We start from the raw sequence: 12730 nt of genomic DNA, 5'->3' as shown, positions 1-12730 counted from the left end.
AGTATTAAGTAAATAATGAGATGAAAGCTGACATCTGAATTTACCCTCAACCCTTGCACAATGCAGGGTTAGGGGCAGTGATGCCTCTCATACAGTCAAAAATCTGTGTATAACTTGTGCGATCCCCCACAACTTAACTAATTACTTACTGTTGACCAGAAGCCTTATGAATAATATAAATGGATGATTAACACATAGTTTGTATGTATATGTAGTAGATACTGTGTTCTTACAAGAAAGTAAACTAGAGAAAAGGAAATGTTACTAAGAAAATCCTAAGGAAGAGTAAATACATTTACAGTACTCTATACATATACACATTGAAAAAAATCCACATGTAAGCGGAACTATGCAGTTTGAACCCATGTTGTTCAAGGGCCAATGGTCCTTTCCTTTCCTCCTGGCCAATGCAAATCACTCTCCATCTTAAGGATCTACTTTTCCACCACCCTGGCTTCCATTTTGTCTCACTGGTCTTATGGATCTCTACCCACCTCTAAAACTCTTAGCATAGTTTGCTAATATCATGCCAATGAGCACATCTCCTTATAAAACAGTTTTTAATGGAAACTTAAGGCAGTAGTTAAAATCACTGACTCTTCTATTCTCCATGGTGCCTAGAATAGGGATATGTTGAGTGACTATCAGCATTTCACCGATTGTCTGATTGTGTCACAGGGGTGAGGCTTCTCTCCTCATAAAGTTGTTCATCCCCAAAGGCAGATAATCCTTAAACTCCTTTTATAAGTATCTGAACCTTACTTTCTGAACCCCCCATAATTATGGAGTGTTTTTTGTTTCCTGACTTTTTTAAAGTAGGCTCCACATGGGGCATGGAGCCCAGTGCAGGGCTCGGATTCATGACCCTGAGATCAAGATCTGAGCTGAGATCAAGAGGCAGACACTTAACAGACTGAACTGCCCAGGCAATAGCTGCCCTATCATTACCATAGTTTTTGGCAAAGCCTAGGCACACAGCAGAACCCGAAAAATAGTCATCAGCTTCATCATCAAGTAAGGTATGGTACAGAATATGCTGTCTTCAGGATGACCGAGGAAGGTGAGAGGCAGTAAAAGAGACTGTGATCACTTATGTATGAGTTAGTGGAAAATAAGAAATGAGGGAGGAAGATGAGGAACATTCACCTTAGAATAAGGAGAGAGTGTTTAGCAACAGACTAAAGGTGGACAACAAAGACAGATAGACAGAGGCAGTGACCCTACATGGTCTGGGGGAAAAAACAGCAAACTGCTTTCTGATCCCTAGGAGCACACAAACAAGAAGTTAGGTAACCCGGTGTGCGCTGCGTTACAGAGTCAGCCTGTGCTAAAGATTAACAGCTGGTCTTAAAGGGGAGTAAAGATCAGGAGCAAGCTTGCAAAGCACAAAACACCTCTCTGGCAGCAGGCTAAGGCTGCAGGGCGGCAGATGCCCATATCCCACCAGTCCTCTGCAGAAACTGGCAGCATTTGACCGCTTAACTGCCAATAGGGCATTTCAATAAAGCACATCTATCCCGGAAGACGGCTATGCATCTGGCCAGCATTTTTGAGATCTCCTGATGGAAAAGACAATTCCATCCTACTGATAGTTCTCCCATAAGAGAAGCAATGGGAATCAGGAAATCTGAGTTCTGGTTAAATACTACCTCCTCAATTCCTAATCTGTGGGAAGAGAGAAACCATGCATACCCAAAGGTAGGGAACAGGGCACCTTACAAGGGCCCAGACACATGCTGACAAGCCTGATGGTCACTGATGTAGGATCACTCAGTCAGAGAGGAGCCCTAGATGTGTGTCTGGAACAAGGGAGCATCTTTAGAAATGTCCTAAAGTTTTCTGACTGCCACTCTGGGGGCATGGGTGCCTTATTTCTGAAAGTTGGTGGCAAGTCTCCTTAAGGACTGAGAGCCTTGTTTTGATCCCCTTTCTACCTCCCCTCCCCTTCCCAAAATACTTCCACACACACCTTGCATATCCTATGAGCTCAATAACTATCTGGCAGTTGACTGCCTGACAGGTAGCATCTGTAGCTAAAATCTACCCCATATTGAACCGACAAATTCAGTCTTCTGAATTTCAGTAAACGGGTCAACCTTGGAACAATCTTAAACTTGGATAATTAGCCGCATTGTTTCTGGTGAACCAAGTAGAAAATAAGACATTTTTTTAAGTGTCCCCATATGCGGACATATAGTTTAAACTGAGATGGCTCACACCTCCGCCACCACACACAACACACACATACACATACACACACACTCATACACACACATACTAAGAAGAAAGTGTGAAGAGCAGAGAGCTGATAAAGCCGTTTGCATATACTGTATAGAGACAGGCAGACAAGAATGGATAAGAGCAATAGTTTCACAAAGGGTTGTTAATATATAAGAAAGAGAGATACTAGGAATAGCCAAGCTAGTGTTTAAAACTGCATTTTCTTTGCTTTCTGCTTTTAAATTACACACTGCAAAGTCACTGAGGGGAAAGCTTTAAGAAAACTTTCATTTGCTATGGTACAGCTCGCCAGTCTTTCTTTGCCTAAAAAAAATAAATAAACCCCCTGGAAACGTTTCTTTTCTTCTCATAGACACAAATAATGATAGCTTGAACTGTAAAGATTTGGTTTTACCGAAGGTAATGGAGTAATGTTTATTTCCATTAGACTAGGCCTATAAAATCCTCTTTTTATAACCATGAGCCTACAATTTCAAAACAGCAAAGCTTGACATTTTGGTCTCTGACAGGCAACACTTAATATTGGGATGTTTTAAAAATCTATATGAAAAAAGCTCTTAATACAAGATAGGCCGAACATTTTCCCCGCAAATGGTTTGTTTTAGCTATCTCTCTTCCTCCCGGACGGACGGGGAAAATCAGACAGCTTATTGGCTTAGTTTGTCAGGCCAGGTTAAAGGGTTGCAATGCTGAAAGACTCTTAGAGGAGCTTACCCTTGGGCTAAAAATAGCAGGCACTAGAGAATTATCTTAAATACGACCAAACTTGTTCTGTACTGTGAATGCAGATAACTGTAATATGTTTCCATTTTTGGTCATTTCAGGGCTTTTTTTAAGTTTGGCTTGCTGTAGCTGACTATTTAATTCACTTCGGATTCTATATATCACATTGGCTCTCAGAGATGGTGCCCAGGGTGCCTGACGGAGGAATTCTTATTCAGCTCTGCCGCTTTTGTTAAAATCTAATGAGCTGTTGGACTGCCAAGCCCAGGGTAGACAGGCCTTGCTAGGAATGTTAGTTAAGAGCCTACTATGTGCGTCCTTTTTCCTGATTATTCTGTGTTCCTCCTGTGGGGTGAGAAATTCAGTTCACCACATTTTATAGTTCAATAGGAATGTTTAACTTCTGGCGAGATCACGCTCACGGCTAAGTAATCCACCAGCACTTACCAATTTTCCTCTCTGTCTTAGCAGCCATCTTTCCCTCTCTGTTTGTGACTTTACGGTACGTCATTGCTAGCCTGACCACCGAATTCAGCCCATTATCTTCAAAGTAGTTAAATCTGTCTTTTTCTCTGGACAGCCAACTCCTCTGTCTGAAGTATTATGTACATAGTACATACATCTCAGTATTTTGAGTAGCTGAATGAGAACCTGGCACACAGCTGGTGCTTTTTACATAGTTTGTAAGTAGATCAAGGAATAAAATCAGTTTCTGGTTTAGAGCGTTCTATATAACAGCATCCTGAATTATAACACATGAGTCAGCCTAAAACCCTGGGCTGATCAAACCGTTCCCTTCTAACAAAGACAACTCACCAAGGTCTTTGCTAAAATAGCAAAAATGGCCATGAATTCAATTGCTCTACAAAAACTATGAAGTAATTCAGGTTAACGGGATCCTCTTTGCTATTTTTGCACTCTGGTTTCAACGATCCCGGGCCTATAAAGGAAAGCAAGGCCAAAAACATTCACAACTTCTAAAAAGCCCAGATGCCTTGGGAAATTAGTGGTCCTTCGCCAACCCACCATTTCTTTCCAGCCTTTGTGTGTGATTCTTCCGAGAAATCACGTAACTGCCAGAAAACTATGGCACGAGAAACTTGTATAATCATGCCGTCACTTTTCTGCGAGGGGTGAATTCCTCCCATTATGATTTTTGACAAGGAAACTACAACAAGAACAAAATATTTATAACAATTGGATGCCTACGTCTGTTGAGAGAGTTAAAACAGGCCAGGGAATATGGGCACCGGGGTGGGGACAGTGTACTGGGAACCTACTGCTGTGCATGTTCATGAACTCCCAGGTAACAGCTGATTCCTTGTACAGAGGCAGAGATCCCCTGATGCTCTGGAACCCTGAAAAGATACCAATTCTTTAGCTCTTCATTGCATGGGAGAAATACCCACCTCTCCCAAAGGGAACAAGAGGGAATGCTTAACATCCATTATAAATGTGTAATAATAGTGTTTACACATGCCAACAGACAGTGGCTTAACACAGCCATGTGGCTCCCAGCTGCCATGAAAACCACCCGGATATCTTCACCTGAGCAGCAAGTGAATTAGAAGGTAAGTTCATAGCCTTTCTGGCAGCCACACAACATAGTGCTGTCACTGTTGGCTCTATTTGCAAACCATCTCAGGGAGAATGTGCTCTCAGATCTTTGATGTGTCTTATTTTTAGCACGATGGGTCTGAATGGCTGGGAAGGTCATTTTATTCCCTCTCTCTCCCTCTCTCCTTCTCCGTCTGAATTGGGGAGAACCACTGTAAACCCAGCCATTAACAGCGATCAGAGCTAGAATTCCTCACATGTACGGCACCGGCCAGGTGTGAGGCCCCCACTTAGGACCCATCCTTTCCCTCATGCACTTTGTAATATAGCTTGAGGGACACTGCCAGAAAGCTAACATCTACACAGCCCCAGCCACACTTCAAAGGCCTTCACAAAAGGAAGAGCTGCTCTTTTGCGTGCATAACAATTAAAACTTACTTGGTCCCCAAGAAGGGTCACAAACACTTTCCTACATTTAGGGAATGAATCATTTTTCCCTTGCCTGATAAAGGCTCCAACTGAACGCAGACCAGCACGAACAGCCTTTAGAGTACTCCATTGTTATAATGCAGTTTATGAAAATCCTATCTCTGGAAAACTTCCTTTGGACTCACTCCTTCAGACTCCTTCCCACCGGCACTCAGAAGAGGACAGATTTCTCTTCTGGTAACCCCAGCTACCCACCTTTTTCTATCCCTGCCTCTGCACTTAATTTGCATTGATGCTCTCCTTTCCACTGCTTGGCTCCATGGAGGGCACCGAGATGGCAGGGAAGCCAGACTTGCACACAGCCTGGAATCAGCTTTTATGCTACTGGATGAAAGGTCGGGTGGAAAGACCCACCACCGGCACAATTAATCTGGTCACTCAGGGACCATCCGCTAGTTCAAGAATAGCTTGCAGGTGAGTGATGGACAGGGTCATCGCCGCCTGACTGTATCAGGGGCTATTATGACAGCCATAAAGAGAAAGGGAAAAATTGAACAAGGGAAGAATTACTCCTGAAAGGGACATGAAGGGAGACACAAATGCCTTCGTACAAAGGATAAGCATGAGAAAGTACCAGGGGAGCTGAGCTGCTTACAGTAGTCAGGGTGGACAGCATTCTTTGAAATTGCCAAAGTTTGAATATTAATAAGGGGTCATGGCCTAACCAAAGCTCCGGGTCCATATGGAGAAATTCAAGCTGTCCATTCTGTCCCTTCAGGTGAAAGGTGGCACAGCTGGGGCACAGAGTTTGGATAAAGAAGTTACAGTTACAGCCTTCCTTGGGTTTCTAGACAGAAATTAAATTTAGGGAACTCAGTCCTGCACATTAGCTAAAATCCTACATCTAAAATCAAACAGCACATTTTAATGATTACTTTTTTAGCCCTAGGTTTGGTGGTTTATTTCTAAGGATCTCCAGACAAAATGGGAAAAAAGAGGGAATTGCCTAGAGTGCTGATATTTCAATATAGTGTCCTCTGAATGAATATATGCACGTGAATTATGCACTGTTGGCGCGGTGAGTTTATTTGGGAACTGGGTAAGAAAGCAACAAAGGGGGAACGTCTAGGTAATTCCATTCTAAAGGAATGTGGGGAATTACTGATTTAAGAATAACTCTGCTGAGCTGTATTTGTCTTGACTAATGGCCCTGTAGCCAAAGAGCTTTACTATTGACAAGAGAAAAAAAAAAAAAAATCAGCATCCTCTTTATCAGAGGAAATTCTAACAGTTGTATTTTTTAAGGGAGCCAGTAATCTGACAGATCATACAATGAAGTTCAACGTTTCATGGAGCATTGTCTTACTTAGTGCTGTTACACAGGATAGTTTTACAGAATGACATCAAAACTCCACATCTTCCAGATCTAAAAATGTGCGTGTATGTTTGTATATATGTCTCATTTATCTCTTCTCATCAGCCATTAATACACATAGGCATGTGTGCAGATGAATCGAGAAGTTGACTTGCTCAAGGACCCCACTTTTTATGAAAGCATTGAATGGAAAGATTTCAAAATCATTTTCACATTTCTCCCATCTTAAAAATTAAGAGATCTGATTTCTGTAGCATTGTGTGACCCTGCGAAATGACTGTAGGGAGCTATTTAGAAATGCAGCCCTGAGAAGTACAGGTCTATGTGTCCTCCAGCTCAATAGTCCTGGACAGTCCCATTTTGAGTGTTTGCCTACTTTTTATCATTTTATTTGTCTCATCTCTTTTGGTCAGGGCCCACTTCCTGCTGTGATCTCCTTGCCTCTACCAGCTCATTAACTTCCTAAATCATTTCTTCTAATCTCCCATGTGCTGGGAAAACAGATAACTAGATTGGTTTAAATTGTAAGTAAAACAAAAGGAAGCCAGTGGTAAGTGAGGGCTGGAGAAGCTTATCTGGGAATAAAATGCATTAAGTATGAGGGTGTGATTTTTCTGCCTCTGGTTTGGCTCTGCCAAGACACTTTTACAAATGGTGTGTTTCTCAGCTATGTTTCAGACAATTAATAATACTAAGTTAATAATGGCCAAAGAAATGAGGTCTCCTCATATGAATTATAAAAATAACCACCGTGATTAAGTAAAAATGCATCCTATCTGTGGAACATACATCTTCTCTTTCAGCTATGAAGCATGTAGCTGGAAATAAAAATGAACCCGCAACTAAAGGGAAAGCACGGGATCAGTGTTTTGTTTTTCTGTATCACAAAAGCAGCAGGGAGGTCACACGGTACCGCTGGAGGGTATCAAGACTTTTGCTGACTCAGAGAAGAAACACATTTGCCATTCAAAGACAAATTAAATGGCGCATGGATCATGCCATGTGGATGACCAGACTCCGTTATCTGCCAGGACCAGGCAACATTCCGTCACCTCCCAATGCATCTAACCACAGACCACTCTTCAGTTCCGTGCAGGCAGAATGTCTTTGTCAAAACTTTCAGTGGAACCAATACAGCAAAGCAGCCAGACTAGATTTGTCCCAGGAGAAACTGACACAAATTCCTGTAGGACAGGGGCAGCCACCTCAGCCACATTGGTGGGACTGCCGGGTGACAGGATTAAAGGAGCTAGAACAGGAGGCACCATGACCTCCGGTAACTCTCAGATCTGCTGCCCGCAGAGCCCTGGAATTGGGGAGCAGCAGGAGAGAGCAGTCACTTAGCCCATGCAGCATGGTTGCATTCAGATGCTCAGGCGTTTGCCCAGACTCTCCTCCAGAAGGAACAGGAGGCGAGCCTGCCCATCAGGCAGCACCGTCTGAAATTAAAAACCAGGCAGAGAGATGCAGCTCAGACAGGAGCAGGGTGTCCCCGCTAAGCATGTGCTGGCAAGACACAAGAGGATCCTGACATGAGAACATTTCTGGACCGAATCTGATCTGGCCAGGATCCCTGGACACCCTGGAGAACTATGTCTGGAAAAGAGAAGCTCCAACTTCACATCTGAACAAATGAAATGGTACCCAAGGCCGCTAATGTCCTTAGGCCAAGAGCCCGTGGAAAAACCAAGGGCATTCTTATAATAGAGGCACCTTTTTTTCCCAACCTAAGCACCACTCAGAAGCAGAAATGAAACGACTGGTGAGAAGAGACTTAGGCCAAGGTATTATAGGAAATATTGACTACAGCTCAGTAGGGGTGTAATGCTTGGTACTTCCACAGAGAAGAAAACGATAGATCTAGAGTCTATCTGTGTGGGCCTCCATCAAGGGAACCAGACGGACCCTGTGTTGGACTATCCCATGAGGCAATGAGCAGAGGGTTCTAAGAGACGGAAAGGCCACATATTCAGGATGTCACATATAGGCAAAAGCATGTCAGCCCTTCTGGCTGGACAGAAATACCATTTTCAGAAAGAAAGGTCAACAGGCCTAAAATGGTACAGAACAGTTTCATCCAAAGGATCCCCACATACTTGGCCAAGGGCATAATATTCTGGTCACATCAGCCCAGCAAAAGAACTTTCTGCTGACAGCTTTGCTCTCTCCCCTTGGGCTGGCTTCTTCTTGCCTTCCCTCAGCCATTCCAGTGAGCAAACTGCTGTTTTCCTTAATGCACTACACGTAGAACACCAGTCATCTCAGGTCTCCTGATTTCAAACACTCTGTCCCACTGCCCTGCGCTTGTTGGGCCCCATGACTGGGCTCTCCCTTTGGCATCGACAGCCCCAATGACAAGGAGAAATTCTCTCCAGAAAAATTTCACTTCAAGGGGAAGGCCATTCTGAAGATAATAAGCATACCAATTCAGAGAAAGGTAGAATTGATCTATTCGTGAAGACCAGGATAACGAGCAGGTGGAGAAAGTCCCTGCTTTGCTTCCTTTCTCAGACCATCTATCTCACTTGATTTTACTGACCTGCCATTATCACTAACCATGAGCTCCATGATGCCACAGACTGTGTCTACTTTCCACCGTCTCCCCAGAAATTGGCAAGGATGTGAGCACACTAGCAGTTGGCAATAATTATTTTTTGATGGATGAGTAAATAAGTAATAGAGGACCTTTTAAAATCCAGAAGTAGGAAGCCATGTGAAACCATGCAAAAGTTGGAAACCATACGAGAAAGCGGAACCACCTATATCACAAGTGATGTGGAATGAAATGACCACTGGGGAGTAACGATCCTTGCTAATACCTGCCTTCCAATGCACGGCCCTGAGGTTTTGAGTCAGCGACTTAACAGGATAAACCGTCGGACTTGCAGATGCGGCCTGCAACACTTTCTGTCTTCAGGCCATCTGAGGAAGATGGGGAAGATTGAACCCATCTAAGGACCTCTCAAAAGTGAAAAAGCACTCAGCATCAGCTTCTACTCTTGCCTCTGGTGCAGAACTATCAGCCACTAAGGGAAGTGGTCTCTGCCAAGACTCCTTAGGTCCTGGTGAGGGCACTTCCTCTGTCCTCTCTTCCCCTTTCGCTAAGGTGCACTTTGGGTTCAATAATGTTCGTTCTCCCCCTCTCTAACTCCTCTATGGCAGGAGAGTTCACTCAAAATGCCGAGCTTTCGCCAGTGATTTGGTAATGAATTAAGAGTTAACTGAGGTGCAGAGACAACAAGGAAGCTTGCCAGAGTGGAACTAGAGAATTTCATGACAATTAGCGCTGATTTGCGCTCCAAGAATAGAAAAAAAAAAAAAAAAATTGTTTTAAAGGAGAACAGAAAAAGCTACTCACACATACACAACCCAAAAAAGCTTTCTAGCACTGGCTGAAAATGATACCATTGGATGACAAAGAAACACACCAGTTTAGCCAATTAGCATTCACCCGAGAAAAACAAGTGCTTTGGAGGGAGGGAAGGAAAGGGCCCCATCAACACCAATATCAACTCTACAATGGCTCTCTCTGTTTATCTCCCCAAAGGAAGCGCTACCTCCCCACTTTTTTGTGACCCTCTCGACAACGGTGGGGGAAAAAATGTTAGTTCAACATTATCGCAAGCCTGAATATGACTCTATTTATGTGACAAGTTGACAACATACAATTTCATGCTTGTTGAACTGATCGGTGTTATATATTCGCTGTGAATATTATGAAGTCTCGCCATTATAAATATGAAACAGTATACACTTATTCAAAATAACTCCAGCAGTGGGAATTTATAGCTTGGTTGTTTGTGTTCTTACGAAGTCCAAATACCACCTTAAGAAGCTGCAGCGCGCAGAAACAGATGTGCAGTGTGACTGTGACCAAAATGGATCGGCGATGACCTATGTGAGAACGGGCTATGACATTCTGGTCTGCATGGCAGCTGACACTGGCTTGTATTTAGATATGTGGCTGTTGAGAACACCATGTCCTTAGAGCTCTGTTTAAACATGGGCCAAGGCATTTGTCTACTGGACTAATTATTTTACCACCCTTCTATGGCAAGTATCGCTTTTTGTTTTCCTAAAAAGAAGAAGAAGAAGAAGAGGGGAAGAGGAAGAGGAGGGAGAAGAAGAAGGAGAAAAGAAAGAAAGGAAAAAAGAAGGAAAGAGAACGCATCTGCGTGCCTACAGGGACGCATTTCCACCATGCTGCTTAGAGTTCCAGCAAGTACTCTAAACCTTGGTTTTGTCAGGTGACTGTTGGCAAGGGTTCGTGAGTACCTGTATAACAGGACTGTACCATTTGCTTGATTAGGGGCCTGGGAAGGGAACACTGCCACAGACCATCAACTCAGAAGCTGTCCCAGCAAGTGTTGTTGTTGTTTTTTTTTCACTCCCACCCCCCAACCCTTTCTTTCCCTTAGCGAGCTTCAACCAATTTGCAAGCCTTCGCTTCCACAAGGACAAATTTGGAAGAGTGAAGAACAACACAATTTATCCAAATGTGGAAGGAAATGAAGGAACCAGGCCCCTTGCTAAAGCTAGATATCAAAAATTTGCATAAGTAGTTTTCCAACAACAGAGGTGCTATTTGGAACAAAATAAATTGCTTGTATTGTATGCAAGGACACAGACCTTGACCAGGTTTGTGGTTGCTTCCCTGCTCTTGTTTCTCAACTACACCCAGATAGTCCCTCTAAGAAGCTCAGGTTAGCTGCCCTCCATAGGTAGACCTGAAAAGGTAATTGTTGACTTATTTTTTTATCTGATTATTTATTTTTAGGTTGACTTAAAAAGGATATTGTTTATATCGGAGCCTCCAACAGTTTTACTTGGCTAAGAAAAATAAGCCCCCGACATTTAAACTTTCAGTTAGGTTGTTCCAGGATTGTCTAGTAATTCTTTTGTGTTCTTGTTGTTTGTTTGTTGGCCTAGCACTGGGTGATACTTCTGGCTCTTGTTTTGAGATCTAGCAAAGGATCCGGTGACTGGCATCCCGAGTCTCTTTGGAAACATGTTAATTACAGTGTTCTGGAACTTCCCCATTCTAACAGAGTTTGCTATCCCAAAACTGCAACTCTGAATAATTTTCCTGTTGGACTAAAGCAAAGGTGTTGTTGGTCTGTCTAGTAAGCCCAACCCACACGATAACATAATCACATACATTCATTTCTCAGGGACCTTGGCAGTTCTTATCTCCTTGCTTTTATGATCTCTTATGAACAGCCAAGAATAGCAATTTGCAGCCTGTTTGTAAAGCCATCTTAGTCTGAACCTAGCCTTCTCCTCTTTTATCACACGGCGATATTCTGCAGCTAAAACCCATTCGCCACATCGAAATTTGCTCTGAGCTCCATTTTAGAATAATGTAAGCGTTCCCTGCATGCATGGAGCATCTCAACACGGAATGGAGGGCAATTATCATTTCAATGAACTATTTATTAATAGAAGATGGTTTGTGTGCTTTGCTTAGATTTATTGATGTGCCGCCCACTGTACATTGTAGCCTGAAGCTACTTAATTCATGGTCGTCAGCATCTCTGCTGAGCATGTCTACCACTCACACGGTCCCGGTTCTTCTGTGTGCTTTGCTCAACTTGATTTTACCATTCTATCACCTAGAACATTAAACACGAGGCTTGAGTTCTGTGTTAAATCACAATTGTTTCCTATTAAGTGTTCCAAGCTACCCATTTTTATTAACAGTTACTTTATTAAATCCTTAATAACATAGATAGAATAGTTAGTTAATTTGTGTGTTGAGCCATGGATGTTAATTTGTAAACATAATAACATACTGCAATCATTTGCATAATAGCATTTTAATCTTTTTAGTAAAAGCTGTAATTCCCTACAAAGTACACTGCAGCAGAAACTAAGTGACTATTGGTAATAATACAAAAGGCCTTAAAATTCTGATCCTATTATAGTGTTGGAACATACCCAAACTGCTTCCATAATCTCTGAAATGTTACTGTTCTCTGATTTAGGTGTCTGTGTCAAGAATAAAAATGAAGTCTAACTGGTAGCAGCCGACTATTTCCTAAATGTAATTTAGTATTCACTAAGCACCAGCACTTTGCAAATTGCTCTGAGGCTTTCCTTCAAAGTTCAGAGCTCCAGCTACGCATATTGTGTGAGGAACACCAAGGAACTCACTCTAAACTTAGTTGGGCTGAAGACGGGGCTCTGATAAATCATGCTGATTCAGCACAAGGAAAGGCATCAGCCCCCAAAGATGTGGCTGCTGAGTCTCCTTCCCCCTCCTCCCGGCCCTGTCACCCGGCATGCAGCTCCTTGAACTGCGCGTAAGTTTGGAAGGGAATGAAAAAGGGGAGGAGGTTATACAGAACAAACAAAATTTTTTCTGGGGGAAAAAAAGGGAAAATAAAAATCTATAGGAGGCTTGTC

General features: G+C 42.8%; 1 protein-coding gene across 3 annotated transcripts in view; it reads right to left on the bottom strand.

Moving 5' to 3' along the window:
• The window catches only part of PPARGC1A (PPARG coactivator 1 alpha), a 453784-nt gene that overhangs the window by 71765 nt on the left and 369289 nt on the right, over positions 1 to 12730 (bottom strand). The gene's annotated exons all lie outside the window — the stretch shown is intronic.

The sequence above is a fragment of the Neovison vison genome, chromosome 11 (assembly GCF_020171115.1).
Source record: "Neovison vison isolate M4711 chromosome 11, ASM_NN_V1, whole genome shotgun sequence".
Taxonomy (NCBI): Eukaryota; Metazoa; Chordata; class Mammalia; order Carnivora; family Mustelidae; genus Neogale; species Neogale vison.
The sequence above is the reverse complement of the archived record's forward strand: the minus strand, read 5'-3'. Positions and strand labels throughout refer to the sequence as shown.